Raw genomic sequence first — 27,478 nt, 5'->3', positions numbered from 1 at the left:
TGGATGCCAGTTCAAGTCCTGGCTGCTCCACTTCTGATCCAGCTCTCTGCTGTGGCCTGGGAAAGCAGCAGAAGATAGCCCAAGTCCTTGGGCCCCTGCACCCATGTGGGAGACCTGGAAGAAGCTCCTGGCTCCTGGCATCAGATTGGCACAGCTCCAGCTGTTGCAGCCAGTTGGGGAGTGAACCAACAGATGGAAGACCTCTCTCTCTCTCTCTCTCTCTGCCTCTCCTTCTCTGTGTAACTCTGACTTTCAAATAAAATAAATAATTCTTAAAAAAAAAGAAAACTTACAGATGGGGCCAACACTTTGGCATAGCAGGTAAAGCTGCTGCCTGCAGTGCCAGCACATCCTATATGGGCACTGGTTCGAGTCCCGGCTGCTCAACTTCTGATCCAGCTCTCTGCTACGGCCTGGGAAAGCAACAGAAGATGGCCCAACTCCTTGGGCCCCTGCACCTGCATGAGAGACCCGGAAGAAGCTCCTGGCTCCTGGTTTTGGATCATCGTAGCTCCAGCCATTGTGGCCATCTGGGGAGTGAACCAGAGGATGGAGGACCTCTCTCTCTCTCTCCTCTCTCTCTCTCTCTCTCTCTCTGCCTCTCCTTCTCTCTGTGTGTAACTCTGACTTTCAAGCAAATAAATAAATCGTTAAAAAAAAGGAAACCTTATAGAAAGTAAACAGGCAGGCCAATGAGCAAATGAGGTAATTTCAGATAGTGATTACATGTGGGCTAAATACTGTGGGGTGATATGAGGAAACAGTGGGAGAAGGTACCATGGTGCATAGGGTGGCCAGGGTCACTGCGCTGGTGGCACCCAGCAGCCATGGGGACATGGAGCAAGGAGGAACCAGGCCAAAGTCAGGAAAGTCTGTTTTAGGCATAAGGCCAGGAGAATGCAAACGTCAGACTCAGAGAGGAATGTGGCATGGTAGGAATGCACTTGGACATCAGTGTGAATGAGCAGTTTGAGAAGTGAGCTGAGGGTTGGCTTGGGACAAGGTGACCAGAGCCTCTTAGAGGAGACAGAGTGGGTAGGCTGAATTCTGAGGGACAGAAGTGCCCCTTGGAGGGTTTTGAATGGGAAGCTGATGTCACCCGATTTACATTTGAAAAGAGGACTCCTCTCCCAAGGTTGTGGATGCACGAATTTTTCTCTGCTCTCATTCCTGAAACTGTTCAAATGCACCAAATCCACTTTGTGCTGGATCCTCTCTGGTCCCAGGTTCACATGCTCAGCGGGGCCACCAGCTTTCTGAGCCTATGCATGGATTCTTGGCAGGTTGAGCTCAGGCCACCCCTGAGTGTATGCTCACATACCCCTAAGTGCATGAGCTTTGTCTCCTGAAATAACTGTCTTCTTCCCAACACCCCTCCCCCCAAGCTGGAAACACTTCCGCTTTCTTTGAGGAAGGGGAGGCCCACGCCAGGACCTTGACAGCCTGGCCCATCCTTCCATCCACCCTGCGGGCACCTCAGCCTCCACCACACTGCACCATTTTCTGCTCCCCTTCCTCCAAATTCTGACACAGAATCAGTTCAGGTGGTGAGCACACTCCCATCACCTGCCCCAAATCTCTTGGATAGAAAGAGTCCCAGATCTGGGGACCCACTAACTCTGTCCCAGGGATGCAGTTGGTCCCCATGGGGGTGAATGTCGCCACATTGCTGGTCACAGAGGCCCTTGGACAAGTGGAGAGAGGACCACAGCCCAGAGCTTCAGAGGAGCAGGTGTTGTAATGTGAGCAAAGGAGAAGGGGGCAGGGAAACTGCCCCCACCATGCCCCCCCCCACACTGTGACTGACAGCCCCTCCTCACTCTCTTCCACCTGCCACAATTCTGCTCCTGCTTCAAGACCTGCACTGGAGCTTCCTGGGTGCTGAGTGTGTGTGTGCACCAAGGCCATGCATCTCCACCCACAGACTGTGAGCTCCCCAGGTCAGTCCCATTGTGGCACCTGCCACATGGCCTGAAGCAGCACAACCCCGACCAGTGCCTGCAGGAGCCCTGGCAGGCTAAGGTTGCAACCATTAAAGCTCTAACAGGAGGATCAATTGCCAAGTGAGCTTTGGCCTGACCCTAAATATCTCTCTCTCTCTCTCTCTCTCTCTCTCTCTCTCTCTCTCTGTCTTAATACTCTGCCATGTTTGTCTTTTTTCACTCTGAAACTTCTGGGAAATGGTTTGGATTTCTTTCTTTCCTGTTTTCACTGGAAATTCGATCTCTGGTCATCTAATCTAATGACGCCCCATCGGGAGGCCAAAGGCATCTTCTAACCTTGAACGCTGATGCTGTACCCTTGGCCAGACCAAGCTGGGCTCCCACGGACTCAGAACAGCATTTTCCCTAGAACCTGGAGGCTGATCCCTCCCATCTTAACCAGATTCTTGAGTTCATAACCATCAGCAGGCTTCCTAAGTCCTGTAAAATCAACTCTGCTTGGAGCGAGTACCATGGTGTCATAGGCTAAGCCTCCGCCTGCAGTGCCAGCATCCCATATGGGCACCAGTTCAAGTCCTGGGTGCTCCACTTCCAATCCAGCTCTGCGCTGATGACCTGGGAAAGCAGAGGAAAATGGCCCAAGTCCTTGGGCCCCTGCATCCATGGGGGAGATCCAGAAGAAGCTCCTAGCTCCTGGCTTCAGATCAGCCCAGCTTTGTTTGTCACAGACATTTGGGAAGTGAACCACCCTTTGCTGATCTGATGGCCTTGTCTTGATTATGATTTATTATCATCAAAGCAGAGCCCAGAAGAAAGTTCAAGGCTGCTGGAGACTGTGAGTCCACACAGACAGGAAAAGACAACAAAGGCTCTGTTTTCATGCCTGCCAAGCCTGGAGGTGCAGGGTGAGTGCGTGACAGCTGAACGGGGCAGGGGTTTCACGTTTCAGCACCAGGGGCAGGGAGCTTAATGGTTACTCAGCAGAGAGCCCAGCGACTGCCCAGCGCCAGGAATATTTAGGCTGTTTCTAGATTTCCCATCTTTAGCTGCTCCATGTCCCTGTGTAGCCCTTGGCCCCAGTCTTCGGTTCCTTCACGACGGGCTCCAGGTCCCATCCTGCATCCCACAGATGATCAACTCAGCCAGCTTCCTGGGAAAAGCAGAGGACAGCAGTGAGCGCAGCCTTTACATGGCGGCTGTGCCCCACATGTGTGTTCTGCTTTCAGAGTGGGCTGCCATTCTCTCGAGCAGGCCTGTGGTTTCCCATGTGTCTGCCCTGCAGCATTAATGCTGGACACATCAAAGGATAAGAGGGACCGGCTTGTGTTGACATAATTCAAGACTCACTGGCTCCTTGTTGTCCCTAACTTGAGGTCTAAAATCAGTGTTCAAAGGCATGTTTTTTTTTAATTAAAATTATTCAAATTATGTAGGAACATCCCCTCCCCAATGCCAGAACATCCCCTAACTCCCCAGCCCCCACCCCAGAAATGCACTTGGAACCAACACTGGTCTTCCTCTCCTTACGCAGCACTGTGTATCTGCACAGTGTCTCTCACAGCTGTTCTCTGTGTGAGAACAACAATGAGCCCCATCAGGCAGAGAGAATAAAGACAGAGCCTGAATGCCAATGCCGTACGCCCTCAGCGTTGTCATCTTCCGGCTGCCTGTGCCGCGGGACTCTGCCTTCCAAGACCTGGCGGCTCACTTTTATGAATGTGCTGGCTGACGGTGGTTTATTATTGATCACCAGAGGGCTTCATCCATCAGGTCTGCTCATGGTTGGGGGATGTCCTTAAATGCTGCTTTGCTTCAGTGTTGCACTATCCAAAGTCACTTTTGGTGAGGGTCGTTGGGAGTGCAGCCAGCAGTCTCCTGGCCCTGTGTGTGTGTGTGTGTGTGTGTGTGTATGTGTAGTGTTATCAGAGATCCTGGCCACAATCTACTCCAGGTTCATTCCAGAATATTCCTGCAAGCCTGGCACATTTGCTACAAGGCAGGATGGGGTGGCAGTAGATTTAGGGGGTGCTGGGAAATGTAGGGAAAATGCATGGGTCCTGGGTTCCAGAGCAAGGCAGAACGCTGAGGGATGGCTGAAGATGTCCCTCTCATAGGGACCGTAGGTGTGCATGCTGTCCGTCCAAGGTCAGCCCAGGACCACACCCAGGGAGGCCGTGAGACTTGAGTCCCACCTTGTTTGTCAGCAGCTGTCTCTGTCGAAAAGACCTAAGTTGATGTTAAAGGACTCAGAGAAAGAACAAAGGTAGTAGGCCAGGTGATTCCTGAGAACTGCAGAATCCTTGGCATTACTCTGGCTTCTCATGTGGTTGGCGACAAAAGTAGGAGGTGACATGAAGGTGGCCTATGCGTGCAGCTCCAGGAGGGAGAATGGGTGGTTCAGGGCCTCTCCAGCACCCACGGTTCACCTGTAGCAGGTGCACTGATGTGTGTGGGCAGGAGCAGCCTCCGATGAACAGTGGCTAGGGCAAGCAGAGGCAGGGATTCTGTTGTACAAGGAGCAAGTGCAGAACAGATAGGTTCTGGGAATGCACCTATCCCCAAGTGGCTCGCATGACATGTCTATCACTGCCAGTTTCTGCCCTGGGTGACTCGGGCCACCCAGGGAGTCAGGAGCAGAGTCACACATCCCCAGGGGGTGGCATCAGGGGATTCCTTTCCAAAGACTGCCTGCCTTTCCAATCAACCCACTTTTCACCAACTGGACCATCCTCTTGAGCAGTGTAAGAAGCTGGCAGAAGATTTCTCCTAATGTCTACATCATGAACAGGGCAGGCAGACTCTGGCAAGGGGACTCCATAAGAGCTGGTCCTCCGAATGTCTGAAGGCTCTGGAGCCACCACTTCCCATATCCCTGAGGCTACCTTGTGGTGAAATCTGGCACCCAACTTAGAGGATGAGCAACCAACGACAAGCGTTCATACTCAAATTCCATGTTGTCTAAAACGCCACCCAACCAATGGCACGCTTTGCCTTTAGAATAAAACATGGAAGGGAGGGGCCTCCCTGGGCTGTCACTCATGACAGCAGGTGGTACTGTGAACTCATGGCATCTCCTAAAATCAGTCACTATGGTAAACCTCATGAGTGCTTGCACGCATCTCTCACTGGGGCACAGGGACTCTCCTACATCTCTTGGGATCCTGGGAAAAGTGGGCTGAATCGGGGCTTGCAGCTTGTGTTCTAGGATGAGAACATTCCAGCTGGGCACAGGATGACCCAGCTGGTTCCTTGGGACTCATTCTGGAACCTCCATCCTTCCCTGCAGAACTGTGCTGGCCTTGCAACGTGGTCCAAAGGCCACCATGTTAGCAGGGCCTCCAGCAGGTGGGGACAGACTCTGGAGCTTGCTTCTCCCCAGCCAGGTGGCAGGAGAAGGGTGCAGAGTGCTGTGGGCCAGGAGTGGGCCCAGGGGAGACAGGGGCACAGGAGGTCTCCATTCCCCAGCCCTGTGGATGGACAAGAAAGCATTTCTTTCTGAGATCCAACCAGTTCAAGAGAAAATACAGGGACCGGTGCTGTGGCTCACTTGGTTAATCCTTCGCCTGCAGCAGCAGCATCCCATATGGGCACCGGGTTCTAGTCCTGGTTGCCCCTCTTCCAGTCCAGCTCTCTGCTGTGGCCCGGGAGGGCAGTGGAGGATGGCCCAAGTGCTTGGGCCCTGCACCTGCATGGGAGACCAGGAGGAAGCACCTGGCTCCTGGTTTCGGATTGGTGCAGCGCTGGTGGTAGCGGCCATTTGGGGAGTGAACCAATGGAAGGAAGACCTTTCTCTCTGTCTCTCTCTCTCTGTCTAACTCTAACTGTCAAATAAATAAATAAATAAATAAGAGAGAGAGAAAATACAAAAGGTTCATGTTGCTGGCCTGCTCCTTGGTGCAAATCCCTCTCTTGCTGCTTGAAACTTTGTCTGCGAAGCTGCTGGAGTAAAAGATGACCAACTGTCCAGACACCAGGGTGCAGCCCTCGTCATCCGACGTGGTCACCACTTATTCTCTTAGTGACCTTTGACCAGTCCCGGGCATGGGAGCCCAGAGAGGGCTGGTGACTGACTTCTTCTCCATGTCTCAGTTCATGGGAAGTGAATTGTTGGCAATCAGATGACCAGCACCTACCGCCTGGGTCACAGATCTCCTCTGGGTCAGCCCTTGGTGGCTGTCTTATTGCCACTGGGTGATGAGGGGGCTCTGTCCACTGGCCCCGAGGAAAGGGAAAGTAAAGCCGATGTGATGTTAGCACAAAGTTCATCTCCAAAGGAGAAAGCAGGACCTGCTAGGTCTTACAGGGGCAAAGTGAGACGTGGGGCAAGCTGAGCAAGCCACGACTTCCCCTGGGAGATTTCCTGCACAGCTCCTAGATGCACAACATCCTTACAAAGGCTTTGCTTGTAGATTTCCTGGGCCCCTGGGAACTAGCTGTGGACAAGCACAGTGACGCCCTTGGGTGCTTGGGTACCCACAAGAGCAGGATCTGAGATGGGTGTGTACCTGCCCATGACACTTAGGGCTTTCTATCTCATCAACAGCTGAGGGGTGGTCTTGGGAGGGAGTGGGCTGTGCTCCTCCTGGGTGCTTGTTCCAGGCCAGGGGATGTGCCTCCTGCTATGAATGTTTCCCTTATATGCCAAGTGGGGCCTTGTTAAGAGTTCTATGGAATAGCATTTGCCTACTGCTCTTGAAGAGAGAGAGAGAGCTGGGCAGTGGGCGACTTGGCCCTAGTGTATGGCTGGCATCTTTGGCTCATGTCCTTTCCTTCTCGACTGGTCTCCATGGAGGGTGGATTTCCAGACCTCAACTTCTCCCTGTAACAAGATCTGAGACCAAGCTGACCACAAGAACCATGAAATAATGACAGTCCCCAGTCCACATGGCCCGCAGCCCACAAACCTCGCCTCTCTTTTCCTTGGTTCCATCTGTTGCCCAGAAGAGGTGACTCATTGCAACAATGCCAGTCTGTGCAAGGACAAAGGTCATGTTCACAGTCGACAGGGAGGAGGAGGTAAAGGCGGAGCTTCTGAAGGACCCTATAGACGATGCTCTGTGACCCGCTGCAGGGGGTCCCAGGCCATAACATGGCAGAGAAACATGATAAGTCGCTGGAGTCCCTGACAGCGGGAAGCACTATGTCTGTCTGGGCGGCTGGGCACTCACGTAGAGTGGAATGCACTTGGTCTCAGTCCAGGCTCTGTTACACTGGGACTTCCAGCTCTCATCTTTGAACCCAATCCTTATTAACTCAGTCTCAACCTCCTTCTGGGGAGAATGGGGCTTCTGCACTCTGTGGGAGGAGCTGCAGTGAATCTGCAGGCCAAAACCTTCAGCGTTTTTTTTTCAAAGACTTCATTTATTTGTTGAGAGGCAGAGTTACAGAGAGAAAGGTCTTCCATCTACTGGTTCACTCCCCAAATGGCTGCAATGGCTGGAGCTGGGCTGATCCAAAGCCAGGAGCCAAGAGACTTCTCTGGGTCTCCCACATGGGTGCAGGGGCCCAAGCACTTGCGCCACCTTCTACTGCTTCTCCAGGCCATAGCAGAGAGCTGGATTGGAAGAGAAGCAGCCAGGACATGAACTGGTGCCCATATGGGATGCAGGTGGCACAGGCTGAGGCTCAGCCTACTACACCACAGTGTCGGCCCCAAACCTTCAGTTTTAAAGTGCACATGCCCATGCTCAGGCCCCAGGGCTGTAGTATGGCAGGCAGTGTGTCAGGCAAACACAGAAGACCTTGTCTCAAAGCTAGTTTCTCCACCTCCACCCTCACCTGGGACCAAGGCTTGCACGTGTCAGCCTCTGTCTGACTCTGTCCGTGGTTATGCCTCCTTGGCCTCTGCCAGTCCTCTGCACACCTGTGACAGACCCACTGGACATATCTTTCCCTGACAGGCAGACAGTTGATGGCAGAGCCTGAGGTTTGTCACTGTCAGCGAGGCGTACTACAGATTACGGATTACAGCGCCACTGTGGACAGAGACGAGGGAAGATTTGTCACTGGAGTGACAGTGTTGTCTCCCAGGTGTTTGCCATCAATGCTTGATCGAAGAGTTTACTTGCGTTTGCATAATTAAAGGGGAAACAGCATAAACTTAGCTGTTTCAGATCCATGCGTAGTGTCAAATTGGGCAGATTTAAACTCTGTGGAACCTAGAAGACCTGAACAAAGATGCTTTTATAAGTTACTGCTGTGTGGGGTTGACAAGTTCTATGAGAACTGGATGAGTGCTCACTCATCCAGTTACAAATCTTATTTATTTATTTATTTGACAGATGGAGTTTGACAGTGAGAGAGACAGAAGAAAGATCTTCCTTCCGTTAGTTCACCCCCGCAAATGGCCGCCACTGCTGGAACTACCAATCCAAAGCCAGGAGCCAGGTGCTTCCTCCTGGTCTCCCATGCGGGTGCAAGGGCCCAAGCACCTGGGCCATCCTCCACTGCCTTCCTGGGTCACAGCAGAGAGCTGGACTGGAAGAGGAGTAAGTGGGACTAGAACCCAGTGCCCATATGGGATGCCAGTGCCACAGGCGGAGGATTAACCAAGTGAGCCATGGTGCCGGTCACAAATCTTTTTGAAACATATATTTATTCATTTGAACAGGAGAGATACAGACAGAAACAAAGGTATTCCATCCCCTGGTTCACTTCCCCAGATGGCTGCACCAACTGGAGCTGGGTTAGGCTGACACCAGGAGCCAGGAACTCCAACTGGGGCTCCCACAAAGGTGGCAGGTGCCCAAGCACTTGGGCCATCATTCATTGCTTTCCCACGCACATGAGCATGGAACCGGATTGCAAGTGGAGCAGCCAGAACTCCACCAGGCACTTGTGTGGGATGCCGGCATCACATAACACACTGTGCCACGTTGCTGGCCCCATAAATCTTCTAAAAGTAGTTACCATTGAGGCCATGTACGCACACCAAGTGGCCTTCTGTCGCTGTCCTATTCTGTAGGTCTTCTGACGCTCATGGTAGCGCCACATTCAATCTCTACCACGTTTCAGACATGAGCCTCACCACAAAGGAAAACCTCCCCCGTGTTTGTCCAGTTTCCTTCACCAGGAATCCATTCTGTTGTTGATGAAGCCATTCTGCTCAGCTGATGATAGATTCGAATTCCCTGCCCCTGGCCTCCGAGTAGGTGCAATAATGTTTCATATTCAGCCCTAGGCAATGGCAGGAGGGAAAGGCAAGCCGCTCGAGGCTGCACAGAGAGGACTCTGGACAACCTTGATGTCCCAGAGATTGGCTCCCGACAGCCTGTGCATCATTTTCCCCACCAAAATGAATTGATTCTGTCACTGGCAAACTAACTGTAATCAGGATCCTGACTTGAGCCATAAATTGTGTTTAAATCACAGTTTGTCGGGGCGTTGAGGCTAGACATCAGTATAAAAGAGCTGAAGAAACGTGATGGGGAGTGGCCACCTGTTTTCCCAGGGCTATAAGAGTTTTCTGTGTAAAATGTCCTGATGGTTACTCACCTGCCTCTTAAAACTGTGGGCATGTTGCAGAGAGAAGGAAAGAGGTCAAAATGCCCCTTTGGCAATCAAATGTAGTTAAACTGGAACTTACTGCAGCCCCTGCAAAGGCCAGTGGGTACCGGGACTGAAAAAGTCTTTCTTCCCTGTGAGTTTTGGAGGGACAGGGAGCAGGGCGAATTCTCTGGTGGAGAATGGCCCAGCCACGATCGATTTTTCAACCAGCAAAATCGCAGGAGCCACGCCATGCCTGGCTGTGAGCTCTGTCCTCACTGAGTAGAGTCGCTCTCATCCTGGCCATGTGCCCTGGAATACCACCTGTGAGTGAGGACATGTGCCTTGCTGATCAGACATTGCAAGATATGCCAATTGCAAGATGTGACACTTCCAAAACAAAAGGGATCCTGGGGCCCGGGTTGTGGGGGCAGCGGGGTGAACCACTGTTTGTAATTCCTGCTACAATGTTGGAGCACTTGTTCAAGTCCCAGCTATGCCACTTCTGGTCCAGCTGCTGCTGATGCACCTGGGAGGGCAGCTGAATGTGGTCCAAGTCTCTGGGCCCCTGCCACCTATGTGGGAGACCAGGATGGGGTTTCAGGTGCAGGGTTCTAGTCCAAAGGCCAGCAGATGGAGACCTGAGAGTCGATGGGCAGAGGGAGTCTGACTGCAGTCTATGGGAGGTTGCTTGGAGAAGCAGTGCTGTTTGTTTGTTTGTTTGCTTGTTTTTAGCCCTCAGTGGATTGCCGTAGGCCAGCCCCACTATGGAGTGTGGCCTACTTTACTCATATCCATCATTAAACACTAATCTCATACAAACACATTCTGCATGTTGACATGCAATGGATCATCACACCTTCACTCAGTTGATGTGATGTACTACACTCAAACATACATTTCTCTATTATTTTAATAAGTATACAATGCACTTTTATATTTATTTTATGTGGATTTTCAATAAGTGTGCCAAGAGGAGAAAGAATCGTCCTTTAAATAAACAAAGCAGGGACAACTACACACAAGAATTAGGGCCCCCACCTTATCCCGCACGTGCTGCTGGTTACATGACCTTAGAGTGGTTGATATCCCCCAGGCTGCCCAGATCCCACAGTTAGGAGTAATGGGGCCACACTGAGATAGACCCCTACCTCATGCCAGTCACAGACAATAGCTCCAAATGTGTAGACCCCAATGTAAGAATGAAAACTGTAAAATTCATAGAAGAAAATACAGGGGTAAATCTCATGATCTGAGCTTAGAAGAGGGTCTTCCTAGATAGGACAAGAAAAGCATAAGCAAAGAAAGCAGAAAGATAAATTAGACTTTATCTGAACTTCTGTGCACCCAAGAATGTCATGAAGATTGTGAAAAGACAGTCCAGAGGGTGAGAGAAAATATTTGTGAATCATACACAGCCAAGTAGTCATTAGTCTCAGTGTCTCTGTCCCATGAATTCTCCCCAAATACTGGACTCACAAATATTGAACCTTTGACCCCAGAAGAAATTCATGGTTAGCTTCTTACAGGGCTCTGGTCACTCTGTTGTTTGTTCACCGATCAGAACAGAACTTTGTTCTAAGTATGCTGCTGTTTAAAGATGCCTTGTTTAACACATGAGAGTAATTCATGAAGTTCATGGAAATGGAGACATTGAAAAGCTTATTTTGGTGCAAAAATATTAAAATCCATACATAGTTGGCCATAACACATTTCCGTGAAATTTTTGAAGACCTCTTGTATATTGTTGATTCGTTAACACTGAACTCAAAGTTCACAGCACTATAACTCATGACTGAGCAAAATACACACACACACACACACTCACTCTCTCTCTCTCTTCAAAAAGTTCTTGGAAATTGCAAATTGTGAAAAACTCCGCATGGATTTCAAATCCTTCTGCCCAGAATAAATTTATCCTCTGATTCCACTTTCAGAAGCTTTATGAAGTACCCTCATATACTCTCTCTAAGGCACTTCCTAGCCTTCTTGTATTTAGTGACACTTGACAAGTCATTTGTGTGATTGAGAGCCATTTAAAACAGAGAACACACACACACACAGACACACAAAGGGAACACGATGTAAAAACCCTGGCACTAACAGACACAGAAAGAATCCTTATGTACAGTATGAGAGCTGAAACAGTGGGGCAGAGCATGGTGTAGGTCGCATTTTTGGATTCTCAGCATACCTGTAAACAGCTGTGAAAACCCAGATATGGCCAAAAGGTCCAAAATGCTTAACTAACTCTCACAACTTAGTAATAACAAGAGCATGTAATCAATTAAAATTGGGAAAAGGATCTAAGCAGGCATTTCTCAAAAGATATTGATAGTGATAAAATAGTGGTAAAATATATTAATGCCCATAAAAAGATGCACAACATCATTAGAACTTGAGGAAATGCAAAACCCAGATGATATCTCCTAGGATATGAGTTTCCAGATTCATACTCCTAGGGCAGTTAAAATATGAAAGAGGGACAGTGATAAGTGTTGGTAAGAAAGTGAAGAAAGCAGGACCCTGTGTATTTCTTTTTTTTTTAACTTTTATTTAATGAATATAAATTTCTAAAGTACGACTTATGGATTACAATGGCTTCCCCCCCATACCGTCCCTCCCACCCACAACCCTCCCCTTTCCCACTCCCTCTCCCCTTCCATTCACATCAAGATTCATTTTCAATTATCTTAATATACAGAAGATCAGCTTAGTATACATTAAGTAAGGATTTCAACGGTTTGCTCCCACACAGAAACATAAAGTGAAAAATAATAGATGATTTTTTTTAAATGATGATGAAATCAGATCAGACCTATTGTCATGTTTAATCCCAGTGAGAGTCAAGTTGGGAATTGATAATTTCTTTTTTTTTTTTTTTACAGAAGATCAGTTTAGTATGCATTAAGTAAGGATTTCAACAGTTTGCACCCCCATAGAAACACAAAGTGAAATATATTGTTTGAGTACTCGTTATAGCCTTAAATCTCAATGCACAGCACATTAAGGACAGAGATCCTACATGAGGAGTAAGTGCACAGTGACTCCTGTTGTTGACTTTACCAATTGACACTCCTGTCTATGGCATCAGTAATCTCCCTATGCTCCAGTCATGAGTTTCCAAGGCTATGGAAGCCTTTTGAGTTCACCGACTCTGACATATTTAGACAAGGTCATAGTCAAAGTGGAGGTTCTCTCCTCCCTTCAGAGAAAGGTACCTCCTTCTTTGAAGACCTGTTCTTTCCACTGGGATCTCACTCACAGAGATCTTTTGCCAGAGTGTCTTGGCTTTCCATGCCTGAAATACTCTCATGGGCTTTTCAGCCAGATCCGAATGCCTTTAGGGCTGTGTATTTCTATAGAACATTAACTGGGGCAACCCCTATGGAATCCAGGTGGGCCAATTTTCACAATGTGAAATTCAGAATTACTGTACGACCAACAATTCCACTCCAAGATGTCCACACAAAAAGCTGTGCCAACACATTCACAGCGCTAGTCAGTGGCTAAAAAGAAAAGGCAAGCTGCATGTTCAGGGGATGGAGGGATGTATAGATGTGCTGCAGCCACTCAGTGGAGTAATACTTGACATGAAGGGGAATGGAGAGCTCATGGATTCTTCAATCCGGGTGGACTCTGGAAACACTCTGCGTGAATGCCAACCATCCCCAGAGACTACAAAGTCTGGGATCCTTTGTTATGAAATGCCTAGCAGGTGAGTCTAGAGGGAGACAAGGCCACCTGGGCTGGGCTCTGGGACTTGTTAAGAAATGGGAAAGACTCTGTGATTTCTTCCTGTGGTGATGAAAATGTTTTAAACTTGACAGTGGTGACAGCAGAATAACTCTGAATACATCGAAACTCCTTGAATTGCTTATTTGGGTGAAATGTATGATGCTGTGAATTACATTTCAGCAAAGCTATTCAAAGTGAAAGTTAAGCAACACTTACCTTGTGAGCCATCAGTTCAACTCCTAGGTTTCTCCAAGATAAAATATAATGTTCACAATCAAATTTATATAACATTGATAGAAACTTTACTCGTAGGAGCCCAAACTGGAAACAACCAATTACTTATCAAAACTGTAAGCTCACACATTCTACTGACCAATAAATCAGAATTAATGAATAGGATGGATTTCAAAATCATTATGTTGAGTAAAAGAAGCCTGATCCAACGGACCAGCATGGTGGTACAACAGGTTAAAACACTGCCTGTGATGCTAGCATCCCGATGGGTGCTGGTTCGAGTCTTGGCTGCTCCACTTCTGACCCAGTTCCCTGCTACTGCACCTGGGAAAGTAGTGGCAAGTGGCCCAAGCTTTAGGCTTCTGCTACCCATGTGGGAAATCTGGTGAAGCTCCTGTCTCTGGGATTTGGCCTGGCCCAGTCCTGACAATTGTGGCCAACTGGGGAGTGAAACAGCAGGTGCAAAGGTCTTTCTCTGTCTCTCCCCCTCGCTCTGTAATCTGCCTTTCAAATACATAATAAGTCTTTTTTTTTAAATGAAGCCTGGTCCAAAAGAGTCCAGTCCCTATGGATGTATTTGGACATAATTCTGAAATATAGAAGTGAGTCCACAGTGACAGAAGGTGCTTTATTGGGGCCAGGTTTTGGGGACAAACAGTGAATGTACACAGAATTTTATTGATCAATGGAAATGCTTGAAATACTAAAAAAATAAATTGAAAAGCCAAAACCCATAAAACTATAAAATATGAATATAAAAATGTGTGTAGTACTTGGCATTAATACATTGTAAAGATATAATATTTAAACTATTTGTATAAACGGTCATGAATCTGTAGAACAGATAAAGTCTCAGAAATGTAATCTCATAGGACAAATTCAGCATTTCAAATCACCACATAGAATTTAAAAACATCATATTGTTTAATAGCAATTTCTATGACAACTGGTTAAATTTGGGAAACAAACAACTATTCATGTGATTCACCGAAAGAAACTCCATTTTATGACATAAATTTCTCTATAAAGACGTTGATGGGAATATTATTTATTCTGGAAAGCATAACATGCATACTAAGTGCCCAATATTATAATTGGTATAAGAAACCATGGTAAGGTCAATGCCCCCATTACACAGAGCAGAAAAATGTGGTCCAAAGACTTTGAGACACTTGCCCTGGCTTAGGTTAATTGCAAATAGATTTAGATCCAGCATAAAAATCTTAAATTCTACTCTCAGTATTTTTAATGATATTCACATTCAAAAGGAGCTTTTAGTTATATAAAAGGATTGTCATTGTATTGTTTTAAAAGTGTCCTTCTAGAACACTTAAAGGGAGATTCATGGAGTGTGCATTTGGCTTAGTGGTTGGGACTGCACTTGGGACACGTCTGTCCCATATTCAAGCACTTAGGTTTGATTCCCTATGCTGGCTCCTGACTCCCGCTTCCTGCTAATGGAGATCCTAGCAGGCAATAGCGGTGGCTCAGGGCATAGAGTTCCTGCCACCCATGTCAGAGGCCAGGATGGCATTCCTGGCCCTTTGCTTTGCACTTCCTGGTCGCAGCCATTGCAGAATTTGGGGAGTGGACCAGCTGATAGAACCTCTATGCCTTCTCTCTCTATGTCTCAAGTAAATTTTTAGAAATTTATTCTTCAAAAGAGGACTTCGCTTGTCACCTCATTAAGAAGGAATGTTTCAGGGGATCAGCTGCCCCTGAACACTATTTTTAGAGGATTATGCACACAGGCACTCAGCTGCATGGAATTAGTTTTCTTATTGGACTGCACCATAACCACCAAGAAACCTCCTGAAATGCATGCTTGTGTAGTACCAGCAGCTCTACTGTACAGTGAGACTCTTGTAGAAAGAAGTTAACCTTTCCCAGTTGCTTCCCGCGGGACTCAGAAGCCTGGTATCTTGTAAACTCCAGAGCCTGCAGTCAGGGCGATTCCTGGCTCCTGCTGAGAGGACTGCCCCTGTGCCAGGACCATCTCAGTTTCAAGGTAATTGGGGGGCAGAGGTCACACTTAGGGCAGCTGTCTTCCTAGCCCTGTCTCCTATCAGATGACGATGCCGCTCACATGGGATGGTCCTCCCCCAATGTGCCTTGGGTGGCATCTGTGTCTCCATTCTCTCTCCTGCAAAGACAATGAGAGCCTCTCCTCTCTCTCTGCATCCCTTACTTAAAAGGTGAAGACCCTGGCTGTAGGCTCCCTCATGGTCACAGTGGCTCCTGAGGCTTCTCCCTCTTCTGAGTTGAACAGGTAAAGCACAGGTGAATTGTTAGGGCAGTGAAATGATACAGTACCCGCAGACCCGTGAGAACATTTATCAAAATCCTTAGAAATTAAAAAATTATTTAAAAAATAGATGATTGGTGTTCTAGGATAGAACACCAACTAGGACATAATTTTGTAAAAGGCAGAACAAAGGGCAGTGGGAAAGGAGCTGACCTAGGTGGTCTTGGAGTGCGTGTAGGACTAACGGTGGAGGAAGTTCAGAGGGGCACCCTACTCAGGCTGATAAAATGGTTTCTCATGGCAGAAGGAATTAGCAATTCTGATACTGTAGCACATGCTTCCTAGAGCTGGACAGCTACATATACCCATGGTGAATGGTGGAAGCCGAGTTTCTCAGTGTGGAGAGAATCTTACACATACCTAAGGGAAGGAGGCTAGGGCGATCCCCATGGTGATGCATTCAGCTTGAAACACCAGCTTTAACTCATGTGTAGCTTAATGCACATGCCAATAGTTTCATATATGTACACACACATGTACTCACCTACTAGGGTACTTCAAAAAGGTTGAGAAAAAATTGGAATTAAAAGATAAGTTTATTTTGATGCAAAGAAGTTGCAACTCATGTATACAAAAGGCAAAGAGTTCATGAAAATTGCATACTATGAAAAAAACTATGCATGGGTTTCAATTTTTGCTTTTTACACTAAAACAAACATGTCTCTGAACTCCGTTGTTCACAAGCTCTCTGGAGAGCTGTCATACGCTTCTTTGCTCTGCCTGCTGACATGGCTGAGACAACACCATCTCCTGGCAGCAAGGAATACGCATGGAGCTAGAATCTAGGGTGCAAATATTCCAAGAAAAGGAATCAGAGCTTAGTGGCAAAAATAATTGGCCCCAAGGCAGGGGCAAAGACTGCATGGGGCATCTTATGATGCAAGAAAGTGGGAGTGTGTGATGAAATAAACAAGTACACTCATGAGGGTTTGATAAAACAAAACATAACATAACAAATGGCAAAAACACAATCCAATCCCAAAAGCCAAGCCTGGGACAGTCGGATGACAACATAAAGTCGTCCAGGATTGAATTCTAACCTAAAGTATGAAACAGACATGAATGAGTCCGTGTGAGATATAATTGAATAAATAAATGTGTGGGAGAGAAGAGACAAGGTCCCCAGGTAGAAGAATTGCGAACAGTATACATGGAGAGTCCAGTCTCAGTGAGAGCGAGTCAAATCTTACTTCCTCAAAGATGAGCTGTACCTAATGACTTCCTTCCAAATAGCATAGTGCAGAAAGATGGGGAAGAATTAAGTTCACAGTGGAGACACTTGACAAACACAACCCCAGCCAGGCCTGTGGCAAGAGGGGTGAGGCAGGCTGGCGGTACACAATCTTGATACAATGGGGGTGCAAATGTCATTTTATCTCTGTGGGAAAAATCAGCTACCGCTACTCCAATTGTAAGGAAAGCATAGACAAATCCAAATAGAAGGAATTTCTACAGAATAATAGTGTTTCTGGTCAGGAGTGAGAAAAAAAGTTTTTCAGGCAAATACTAACCTAGTGAGAGTTGGTACCACTATCATAATGTTAACAAAACTTTTTCACTAGGGGCCGATGCTGTGGTGTAATTGGTTAGGCCACCTGTTAAGTGTCTGTTCTAGGCACTGCTCAACTTCTGATCCAGCTCCCTGCTAACATGACTGGGAAAGCAGCAAAATATGATCCAAGTGCTTTGGTCCAGCACACACGTTTGAGACCTGGAAGAAGCTCCTGGCTTCTGGCTTCAGTCTGGCCCAGCCCTGGCTGGATATTGGAGCCATCTGGGGAGTAAACCAGCAGATGAAGATTCTCTCTCTCTCTCTCTTTGTAACTCTGCCTTTCAAATAAATAAATAAAGCTTTTAAAATATTTTTACCTGAAAAGTTGTAAAATATAACAGGAGACACCAATAAAGGTAAGAAATACACAATAAATCAAAACAGTCACTTACGTATAAAATAGCTGAAGATATAGAAAGCATATTTGATGCATCTCCAGAGTAACAAGAAAAATCACTGATACAGTGAGCTTTGCTGACTAGCAAGTGCACAGAGAACGAGTCAGATTTCTGAGGCCAGAACCACACAATAGCCACTCCTGCTTTGATAGAATAGAGAAGATGTGCATCTCCACTTCTTTCATGCATGCAAAACTCATGTTTTGAAAATGATCACAGATTAGTTCATAAAGCATGCTGAACAACTGTCAAAGGATTGGCAGTGCAGAGTGATCTTCTCCCACCACAATGCAATTAATTCAGAAATTACAAGAAGAAAAATGAAATGCTGTAATCTAGGTAATTAAGTGGCACCCTTCTAAATCACCCATGAATCAAAGAAGAAATCAAGATGAAACTTTTACATTAATTACAATGAAACATGATAAAAATATCATATTTCAAATTTCAAATCTGTTTGAAAAAAGTAAGGAGGAAGTAGTGTAATAACAGATAACATTAAAGAGACAAAGATATAATTTGTAACTGTCAATAAAATTTATATCAAATGAACATCTAGAAAAACCAACTTTCCAAAAGAAATTCAGAAATTATTAGAAAACCTGGCAAGTCCTACAACTATTAAAGACAATGAATTAGTAGTTCAAAATCTTCCCACAAAAGAAAACACCATAATTCTTTTCCCTAAAAGCTAAATAAAACCTTCAAAGAACAGATAATTTACAAAACACTTTCAGGGAGGAGAAAAATGGAGATCACTGGGGAAAATGGAAACTTCATGTCATGACCATCAAGGAGAATATAATAAGAAATTCTGGTTAACATCATCATGAATATAGATGCAAAACTGTTAAAGAACATTTATCAAAAAGTTGAAATATCATTGCCAAGTTGAAACTTACTCTAAAAAAGGTAACAAGTTAGCATTGTTAAAATTATAAATATAATTTACCACTTTAACATGTCAAAGAAGAAAATGCTAACAATCACCTCAATATATAGTGAGAAACCATTTGACAAAATTGGGTATTCTTCCATGATAAAAGCTATTCCAAGTTAAAGACAGAAAATGACTCCCTTAAATGCAAAGGAAGATCAAAGCCTCCCACAAACATCAGCTCCAATGAGAGACTTCGGATGTTTTCCTTTTCAAACAAGGAGCACAGTATGGACTCCTGCTCTCCTCATCCAACATGGCGCTTGGCATGTGCACAGATGTAGGAATGAACACAGAAGCCTTAAGTTGGAAAGGATAAGGAAAAGCAACTCTCCATAAGAAGTACAAATGATGGCCAGACATTTCCAAGAGTTGGTAGCAGTTGTCAAATGCTTAAGAATTGCATACAGAAGAAATCTATTGCTGATGTGGTGACCAGTGTTCAACAGTTAAAACTGGAGAAGGTTTATCTCAACATTTATGAAGATCACTATCAGACAAGAGCAAGGCAGACAGGGTCATATCAGGGCACCAACAAACACAAGGCCCAAGGGGACAACAGAGAAAGCCCAAGAATGTGTACATGTGTGGAAACGTGATGGAAGACAGACATGGGCAGTGCCCCCCGTCATCAGGGATACTTTTAATAAAGTATATCAGGAAAATTACCCATAGTGAGGTGGCAACCAGGTGACACAGACATAAACAATAGATAAAATATATGAAAAAAATGAAAGCCTAGAGCACATGTTAAACACTTTTAGAAGAAAAGTAGAAAATATCTTTTAGACTTGGGCATGCAGGAGGATTTCTTTAAAAAGACATAAAATTGATAAAGATGTCAAATTAAAATTAAGAACTTCTGGGTTTATGTGAAGCAGCCAAAGGGTTAGAGAAGAAAATGCAACAAGGGAGCTGGACTCTAAAGAATGTGATTTTGATTATATTCCGTTTGCAGCTAAAAAAGACCAGGCTTTTTCCTCTAAGATCATTTCTAGGGGTTGTAAACCTACAGCTCAGGTGTTGGTGCCCAATAAAATAAAACAAACAACAGCAAACAAACAAGAACTTCTTTCTCTCAAAAGATTCCATGAAGAAAGAAAGTATATAAGCCACAACTGGCAAAATCCCTGAACCCTGTAATAAGCAAAGAATTCATATCTAGAGAAAGTAGCAAAACCAAAACACATGTCAGAAAAATGGGCTCAGAGATGATCAAGCAGGTGAGCAGAGCAGGCCAGGGGAATGCCCTTGACTGCCTGGAGACCCTCCATGGTGCCCACCGGGAGGGCAGAGACTTTGAGGAGGTGGCATGGAGCATGGAGGATGACATTCTTACACAGTGGGCTGTCAGGTAGGAATCAGAACCAGGAGCTTCCCAAAGTGACTTGGCATCTATTGTCAACTGAATACATGCATGCCCAAGACCCAGAAAATTAACAGCAAATCCATCATCGGACAAACTCTCCCAGGTGCATTGGGACATACGACTGGAATTTTCATGATGGTATTCTCCCTAGGATATGACCTAAATGCTCTCAACAACCCACTGTTGAAAGGGAGGATAGTTCTGTAAATGCAAGATGCACTTTTCACCTCTTTGTGATCGTGCTACACATTATCTCTTAATTCAAAAGACCATTCAAAAGAATTGTTTTAACGACTGGTTGAAATTTCAAGCATAAACTTGAGTGATTTCTGTTCACTTCTTCATCTCAGAGGTTTTCAACACGGTAGACACTACCTTGACTCTCAGAGAATTTTGACAGGAATTTTCCCTAAAACAGCAGCGTCTGGTGCTTTTGCTACTTTTCTCTCCTCTCTCTGCTGCAAGGATGGAAAATCCTGGCTTGGCTCAGAGAGATCTTCCCACCCCAGTTCGATGTAGTCCAGGTTCTTGTCTTCCCATGTCCAAGAACACAGCCAGGAGATGCAGATAGAGGTGAACACAAGAATACAATTTATTGAGGCTGGTGTTGTGGCACAGCAGGTTAAGCTTCCGCCTGCAGTGCCAGCATCCAATACAGGGGTACCAATTCGAGTCCCAGCTGCTCCTCTTCTAATGTAACTCCCTGTTAATGACCTGGGAAAACAATGGAAGATGGCCCAAGTCCTTGCGCCCCTGCACCCACATGGGAGACCCAGAAGAAGCTCCTGGCTCCTGGCTTCAAATTAGCCCAGCTCCAGCCATTGCTGTCCTATTAGGGGAGTGATCCAGCAGATGGAAGACCTGTCTCTTAGTCTCTCCCTTTCTCTGTGACTCTGCCTCTCAAATAAATACACAAAAAAATAGTATGATTTATTGAATGGCAAATGGATAGTGCACACTGAGGTGTGAGTGTGAACAACCTTAAAAGAGAATTGCCCATGCCCAGGCTGGGGTTGTCCTTTTTATGGGCTAAGGGCTGGGGCTGCAGCACACATGGTGGTCTCTAAGAAGGTGTAATGGTGTTTGGTGCCTGATGAAAATGAGCCTTAACAAGCTGGTGCCGCGGCTCAATAGGCTAATCCTCTGCCTTGCGGCGCCGGCACACTGGGTTCTAGTCCTGGTCGGGGCGCCAGATTCTGTTCCAGTTGCCCCTCTTCCAGGCCAGCTCTCTGCTATGGCCCAGGAGTGCAGTGGAGGATGGCCCAAGTGCTTGGGCCCTGCACCCCATGGGAGACCAGGAGGAAGCACCTGGCTCCTTCCTTCGGATCAGCGGGGTGCGCCGGCCACAGTGCGCCGGCCGCGGCAGCCATTGGAGGGTGAACCAATGGCAAAGGACCTTTCTCTCTGTCTCTTTCACTGTCCACTCTGCCTGTCAAAAGAAAGAAAGAAAGAAAGAAAGAAAGAAAGAAAGAAAGAAAGAAAGAAAGAAAGAAAGAAAGAAAGAAAGAAAGAAAGAAAATGAGGCTTAACTGCAATATGAATGGCTGAGCCAAGTCTTCTGTCATGTTGGGTCTGCGGGGCAGGTGATGGAAATGGGGTGGTGCACATGGCTTGGGTGTTGGCAGTCCTTAGCTTCTCACACCTCACTGACTCCCTCTTGTCCACATCACTTCCACCTGAGTGTTCTTCTCCAGAGATTTTGTAAGTGGGGTGAGTCACATAAGAAACTATAGCTTCCTCTCTGCTTTCTCCAGTGGCTGACTTGATTATTTTTATTGCACATGAGGAATGTATTAATGGGCTCCAAGAGGGTACACTGTTAGGGAGGGGCTGAGGAGGGGGAATGGAGGGGCTCCAGATAACGGGGTCCCCAGAGTTCAACAGACTCAATTTCTCCAGCCTAATCAGTAGCCCCGTCTTGAAGATCAGAAGCCAAGCCAAATGCAGAGAGAAGACAGAAGACAAAAGCCAAGGTCGTGTACCTCTTGGGAAGACAAATCGGGATCTCAATTATAAGGCTTGGGGGAGACCGTATATTTTCTAATTTTGTCACAATGACTGTGTTCTGTAAGGGGCAGAAGAGGCCACTGTTGTCCCCTGATGGAGGACCCTGCACCTCCAGGGACAGTGTGTCTATCTGGGACCAGTGCTTTAACTATCCTGAGTCAGCAGTGGCCTGTGGCTGGTTGAAGGTAATGTAAAATTTTATGTCCATTGTGATGCGAATGGTCCTTTCCAGGGCAATACAAATATTTCCCCTCCCCCCTTCCTTCTAGAGGTGGAATTGACAACTGGGAAGAACATTACATTTTAGCACCTAAAATACCACTCAGTTTTGCCATCTATCAGCAAATCATCTCAGTGCTCTGATGGCCTACTTGGTGCCTGTTGAATTGGCTTCTGTATCTTACATCTTCCATTGGATTAAAAAGTCATTATCTCGTGTTTATATTTGCATGAAATTCACGACTTGAACTTTTTAAAGATTATCCCCGGAGAGTTTCTACTCATTGTAAAATAAAGGAAGCCAATTTTTTGAACGTCAAATTTTATCAAGAATGCACACAAATGTTACACTCAGAAAACGTGGGAAGGATTCATTTATCATGCCCCATTTTTTGTGTGCAGAGGTTGTAAATGAGGCTTAGGTGTTTTTTGCTACTAGGATTACTCCTTGGATCCTGTGAAGGGGCAGGTTGTCTCACCTCTACCGAGTGCCATTCTCTCATCTGGCAGAATAGCAGATGGTTTTTATCTAGTGTGTATGCCAATGGGAACATAAAGACAGGTTTGAGCTGTAAGCAGGAAGGAATTTATTTGTGTTTGCAGTAGCCAGGAGTGAGGTAGTCTTATACAACCAGATTCCAAATTCTCCCTGCTAAAGGAGAGTTACAAGTTTTGTGGAATTCACTTTCAGAGAGGTCATACACATTCAGGAACTTTCTGAGAAGTTCCAGGAAGCATTATGCATATTTAAAAGGAAGCAGGTGCACAAACCCACTGTCTATCATGAATGTTACATGCATTCCATGCCCGGTTAAGGGCGGAGATTTCGCATTACAAGGAAGGGGATTTGCGTTTCATATGCTGGAAAGGTGGAGAGGAGAGTGCCACTCCAGCTTGTTAGCAGGCTCTACAAACTGGCTTCAGCCAAGTCGGGCTCCAGGTTTCCTGCCAAGGAGAGTTCACCACCACAGTGCACCTGCATTGGATGGGTGCTGATTCACATCTGCTTGCAAGGACACCTGGTAGGTTTTTATCCTGCATTAAGACAGTCTTGGGAGGGCTTCTTTGGGAGGTATTGGTAGTTCCCCAGGCCAGCAGTGAATTCTCAGTCCTACAGAATCCTAAATGGGGCCTGTGAGAGCAGCAGGTCCCGACGTGGTACTAATGGCAGGACTCAAGTCTGAAAACCACTGCTCTGGTGCTGCATCTTGAGTTAAATTGTTCTGGAATGTGGCCTGGGCATTGGGATTTTGTCAAAGCTCCCTGGGGGCAGCCAGTGTTGCAAAAACCACTGCCCTTTAGAGTGATAACCCCGAATTACAAACATAGGAGGAATTTTCCACTTGGCATTCTGCAAAGTTTGAAAGCTTATGGTTGGGCAGATAGCTAATCAGACAGGATATTTTAAAACCCATCTTACAGAGGTTCAATTCACCTCTGCACCCATCATAAGGAGTCTGGCTGTTAAAGCACAGGCGATGTCCCCGCACTCAAGGGATGTCAATCTATGCTCTTTGGGATGGAAGAAAAAATAAACAATAAAGGATGTCATTTGGCTTGGACTTCTGTGGTTCAGTTGCTCCTCAGTATAACACAAATCCATTTTAATTTAATGGATTTGTTACAAATTTCCTGAAAAGTGTTTTCAGAAGGAGGTTACGAATTAGCAGCTCAGCATCCTACTGGGGAAGTCATTATTGAGCAAGCTACAAGCTGAGATAATCAAATAATCACTGGCAATTTTTTGCTTCCAAAGTCATAGTCTTAAATATGGAATTGTGGAAAGGAACAGTTGCCAGCAGCATTGCCCAGTGAGATGATTTGTTTTTAAAACAACAAACAAAATACTTCTTTCCTTGGTGACTGTACACCTTGCCTTGGCTTTCTAAAAAATCTTGTTTATTTTGTGTAGAAGGCAGAGAGACAGAGAGATCTATCTGCCGCTTCACTCCCCAAATGCCTGCAGCAAGAAAGCATTGCTGGCCCAGGCAGAAGTCAGGAGACTAAAATTCAGTTTGGGGCTCCCATTTGAGTGGCAGGGACCCAAGTATCAACCACCACTTGTTGCTTTCCAGGAAGCTGGACTTGGCAGTGGAGCCACCATTTGAACCCAAGCACTTGAAACTGAACCACTAGAATGTACAAGCAGGACCCAGCCTCTGATTGGTCTCCCTTAACCAAAGGTGTCCTTGTCTGTCCTTCATCAAAATGAATTCGCTAGCTTGAGGAAGCAATCCAGCTGGCCTTATAAAGTTCCAATCACCAGACTCACTAGTCATTTGCTTCTCCAATAGATAAGAACCTTGATGGCCAGTATTGTCTTGGGGTGGATTGTATAGGGGAATTCCAGGTCCAGGCAGAATGTAACCGCCACCTTCATGTAACCCCCTGACCAACTGGAGACCACTTAGGCATCATACATTCCCCAAAGTGCAGGACATCATGGACCAATCAAAGGAAGGTCATGAACTCCACTGACCAACCAGGAACTTGGACGTGAGCTTATCACACACCTCTCAGCCCCAATTTCAGTCTATAAGAGCCTTCACCCTTAACTCCTTGGGGAGCCTAGGGATTAAGCAATAGCTGGCCAGCTCCTTGCTCTGCACTTTACAATAAACACCTACTTTCTTCCCTCACCCTGAAGTCTGTGATTAGCCGGCTTCCTGTGCATTGAGTGGGTGGAATCAGTTTTGGGGACCTACAGCAAAACCCCAACTAGTTTAGGGTATTGCTCTGCAACACACTCAGGTGTGGGATGAGGGCTTCCCAAGTGGTGTATTAACTACTGCACCAAATACTTGCCCCTGCCTTTGCTTCTGAGTTTCTTGGGGGGGGGGGGTCATACTTATCTGCTTCTACTTTCGCAGCTTCCCCTACTGGATCCTGAAGCTTGATTCAGGATTTCAGGATCCTGCAGAAGTATTTGATTCACTCAGTCAATAACAAAGACTAGAGAAGAGAGGCACTGATTTGCATACTGCTGGACTGGGTGACACATAGAGAACACCCCATGTTTGGGACAAGAGATTTCCTATGAGAGTATTTGTTTTGGGTAGAACTAACACAGTAATTCATCCCTTCCTTTATCATAGGGAAATTCCAAGGAGACTTTCAGCCAAAGGATCTTTTAACAATCCTAAAAAAGCAATCTTGAGATTGACTTGAAGAACCAAATGATGGCTTTCAGAATAATATTTTGAGATTTATGTTTTGAAATGAATTTTTTTCTCAACAAAACTGATTGTTGGGTGGGCAAGTGATTGGTGTAGCTGTTAAGACACTATTTGATATGCCTACATTCCAAATTGGAGTGGTTGGGTTTGAGTCTTGGCTCTGCTTTTAATTCCAATTTCCTGCTAATACACATCTTGATAGGCAGCAGGAGATGGTTCAAGTCGTTGGGCCCCTGCCGCCCATGTAAGAAAACTGGATTGAGTTCCAAGCTTCTGCCTTCAGCCTTGCCCAACCTCGGATACTGTGGGCACTTGAGGAGTGAATCAATGGATAGAAGACTCTCTCTCTCTTTCTCTCTCTCTCTCTCTCTCTCTCTCTCTCTCTCTGTGTGTCTGCCTTTCTAATAAAAATATTTAAAAATGATTTTAGGATAGCTGTAATTGGGTGTTAAAAGATTTTTTTTTCTGTAGTGGAACGTTCCTCTTGCCTTCAAGAGCTTTATTTTTTGAACTCGACCTCAGAGTCCCTCTTTCATAACCAAGCAATCCTACCTGCATCCCACCAGCTTCAGATGTTTGTAGGTATCACTAGTGTACACACATCTTTAATTCCTCCTAAGAACACGGGTTGCCAGAGGATAAGGCAGCACCCTGGGTTCTAGTCCCGGTCGGGGCGCCGGATTCTGTCCCGGTTGCCCCTCTTCCAGGCCAGCTCTCTGCTGTGGCCAGGGAGTGCAGTGGAGGATGGCCCAGGTACTTGGGCCCTGCACCCCATGGGAGACCAGGATAAGTACCTGGCTCCTGCCATCAGATCAGCGCAGTGCGCCGGCCGCAGTGCGCCGGCTGCGGCAGCCACTGGAGGATGAACCAATGGCAAAAGGAAGACCTTTTTCTCTGTCTCTTTCTCTCTCTCACTGTCCACTCTGCCTGTCAAAAAAAAAAAAAAAAAAAGAATGCTTCTAAGAAACTGTGCAGAAATGGAATTAAAAGGTAAGTTTATTTTGGCACAAAAAGGTTTTTGGAATCCAGGCATACGAGGGGTTTTCAAAAGGTTCATGAAAAATGCATATTCTGAAAAGATGATGCAAGGTGAGCAGGAGATTCAGCATCCTGTGCCTGCCGAGGGCACATTCCTGCCCTTGTTGCTGACCTCCCTTGACACCTGTCTTTCCCCACCTGTTTGGAGGCGGTGGCCAGAGGATGGGGTAGGGAGGCCGATGGAAGGTTCTGGAAGGAGTATTGATAAACTCAAGGAGCAGGAGGATTGAGAGTACTGAGGCCAGCCAGACCCAGGGGTGCTCCCTGGATAGACGCCCACAAGCAAATTGGTCTAGGGGGCTCCATTTTCTCAACTGCAGAATAAGGGAAATAACAGCGGCTCATTGAGGTTGGTATAAAAATTAGTTATAGTAAAAAGCAAGCTATTTGCCCCACCGTGAGAACCATAAAGGAAGTAGCTGTTTCCTTCCTCTTATTCCAATATACTTGGCTCCCCAGGGTGGTATCTCCCAGGCACGACAATTTGTTAAATATTGTTTGAATTTGCTAAACTGTGGAAGTGTCTAGCATGCAGGAGACACTCTAAAAGAGATGCTTTCTTGTATTATTATTACCTCACTTCCGGCTCTGAAATCGGGTAACGCGTTATTAAAACTCAAAAGAGCACTAACAATACAGGTCTTCTTCATTTGACAGCTAGCGGCTTTGTCAGGAGGTTGGGTTTTGGAGGGGCATTTGGTTGTCTCCACAGGAAAGAAGGAGCTAAAGGGATTGGACTGGGGAGGATAAGGGAAAACAACAGAATCTAGGAGAACTTTAGAAGTGGACCCCATGGTGGGGTGAGCCTGATGGTCCTGGAACAGACCTGGGCCTCTTCCATTTGTCCAGCCCTGAGCCACAGGTCCAGCTGTGTGGGAGTCATTAAGCACCTGCTCCCAGGAGGAGCTGCCAGTGGAGTGAGTCATGCTAGGCAGAATGTGCTGTTTCAAGTGGAGACCCAGCCTCAGCTCCAGACAGTGGGTAAACTACCAATCATATGCCAGAGGTCGTCTGGAGAGGCTTTGTGCTTTTGGCTACAGGTATTCCTGGCAGGTCCAAGGCAGCCGTCTGGGGGAA

This window comes from Oryctolagus cuniculus, chromosome 11, assembly GCF_051225735.1.
Source record: "Oryctolagus cuniculus isolate XC-2025 breed Fujian yellow rabbit chromosome 11, ASM5122573v1, whole genome shotgun sequence".
Taxonomy (NCBI): domain Eukaryota; kingdom Metazoa; phylum Chordata; class Mammalia; order Lagomorpha; family Leporidae; genus Oryctolagus; species Oryctolagus cuniculus.
The sequence above is the reverse complement of the archived record's forward strand: the minus strand, read 5'-3'. Positions refer to the sequence as shown.